Below are 2,500 nucleotides of genomic sequence, written 5' to 3'. Positions count from 1 at the left end.
CAAACAATAATTACTTAAATCCTTGTGACATTCCACCGAAATGTCTTAAACTGCGAATCATCACTCACAGAGTTGGTTACCAAATAGATTCTCGTTGATAGTCCTTGGAATGTTTCACACCAAACAGATCGTAGATGACGCCTGTGGGTGTGAGGGTTCTTTGAGAAACTGTGAAACAACATTCACAGACTTGATTACCAGGTAAATCTACATGGTTGATAACTGAAACATATTAATCTGTGAAGAAAGGACATCGTTTCACAATGGCTGACTAACGAGTTAGACGGATTCGTAAAATGCCTTTTGTCGTTTGGCACCAAGCGTCCTGGCGTTTGGCACCACGTCGAACGAAATCGTCGTAGTAGTTTGACGGTGCCGCACACATCCGAGGTCGACACGCCGCCTCTGGATGTCTCGGAGTCACACGAACTCCCAGGTTTTCATCATCTTCCTGACGAAGAGTACCAAAGGGCGCTCGACGCCAGTGCTTCTACTTCGGAAGCCGCAGTAGTTAGCGAGGGCCTTAGCTCGCGGCAGAGGCGCGGCTCCGTTGGTAAAGCAAAAAGGTCTTTGTAAAGACTCTCCTACCTTAGTTTCCCTCCCACCGGAGGTCACAACGACCCCATTGGCAGAAGACCTGTAGGTCTATACTTTAGACTTGCACGAGCACTGCGTTGCTTTGGCTCGAAGGCTGCCGTCGCCTCCCTCCGTTGGGTTTAGACTAGATTTCCGATATTAAGACATTTTTCACCTTTTTGTCATTTCTTTGGGAAAGTCCACATTCCCAGTAAAAGTAAATCATCCAAATTCAAGAGAAATCTGCTTCACCTCCTTTAAACGAAACGCCGAAATCGCCTCGGCCGCGAGACTCGGTTAAGGACATCTTTTCGGCTACCGACAGACTCTACCAGAAGCCGAAGAAGAAAAAGGAGATCGGAGCCAAGGAAGGCCATCCAAATTTACCTGATATGTGTGATCCCAGAGAGTTGTCTCCGCTGTGGGCGGAGGCCGAGGTCAGAACGCCGAGAGCGGCAGCAACCACGAAGAACATGGCACTGGTTCCTCCTCCTCCTCGGCCGCCGCGAAGTCTCCGAAGCGCCGTCGTCGAAGAAGAACCCATCGTTGTCCGTGCGCGCGAGGTTCCTCCGATTCGACTTTGCTCGAAGTACAGAAATCGCAGCACTCCAGTAACACTTTGCTCTTTCAGGAAGCGCCCTTTCCCCCACCTACACCAACACCAACAACACCTTCACGAACAACCTCCCACTTGGTGTCGTCGTCGTCGTCGTCTTCGTCGTTGTCGCCTCTTCACTCTCGCGAAGCTCCCTCCTCCCACTCAAAGAATCGCTTCACCCCCACTCGCTACGACAACGACACCGAAAGGACTTCGAAGGACTCTTCGAGAGCAAGCCAACGATCCAACCAACCCCACGGAGGAAGGGAAAAACCAAAAGGAACCGCGTAAGGACCTCGCAATGGCGTTTGCCACGTGGAGTAACGAGAGAGGCGGGGAGAGCGCTCCTAGACCGGCAGCAAGAACGATCGAGGACACGTGCGTGTACGTGCGCCGAGCGATGTTGGTAGAGCGCTAGGTCGCGCAAGACTGACTGACTGGCTGCTGCACCAGCTCGCTGGCGGGCGGGGGGGCGGTGGCGGCGGCGGTGGCGGTGGCGGGGGGCGGTCGAGGGGGCGGGGGGGCGGCTGGGAAAGTTGGGCGCGGGAAAATGTTTGGCGGCATTCGTCCTCTGACGCTACACACATACACACATACACTCCTGCGCGCCGCCGACCTCACGCTCCTCCTCCTCCTCCTCCTCCTCCTTCTCCACCTCCTCCTCCTCCTCCTCCTCCTCCTCCTCCTCCTCCTCCTCCTCCTCCTCCTCCTCCTCCTCCTCCTCCTATTCTTATTCCTCTTACTCTTCCTCTGCCTCCTCTTCCTCCTCCTCTTCCTCTTCCCGTTCCTACTCTTTTTCTTACTCTTCTTGTTCCTAATTCTCTATATCCCTTCTACTCCTGCTAATCCTCCTCTCTTTTCTTCTTCCTCCCCTCTCTCTCTCTCCTCCTCTTCACCACGTCTTTCTTCCTCCTCCTCCTTCTCTTATTCCTCCTCCTATTCTCCTCCTACTTCTCGTCTTCTTCTTCCTGAGGTCATTCTTCCTCCTCCTCTTACTCCTCTCTCCTCCTCTTCACCACGTCTTTCTTCCTCCTCCTCCTCCTCCTTCTCTTATTCATCCTCCTACTCTCCTACTTCTCCTTGTCTTCTTCCTCACGTCATTCCTCCTCCTCTTACTCCTCTTCTTCTCTTCCTCCTATTCTTTCTTCGCCTCTTATCTCAATTCTTCCTCCTCTCTCCTATCTTCTTCTTCCTCAGCTTCCTTCTCCTTGCCTTCCTCCTCTTCCTCCTCCCCTTTATTCCTCCTATTCTTCCTTATCTTCCTCCTCTTCTTAAAAAATTAAATAATAGGTTAAGTACCGAAACAGCCATGCAAAGACCAACAGG

The sequence above is a fragment of the Oratosquilla oratoria genome, chromosome 40 (assembly GCF_046742065.1).
Source record: "Oratosquilla oratoria isolate Oo_2021 chromosome 40, ASM4674206v1, whole genome shotgun sequence".
Classification (NCBI taxonomy): domain Eukaryota; kingdom Metazoa; phylum Arthropoda; class Malacostraca; order Stomatopoda; family Squillidae; genus Oratosquilla; species Oratosquilla oratoria.
Note: the sequence above shows the minus strand (reverse complement) of the source record.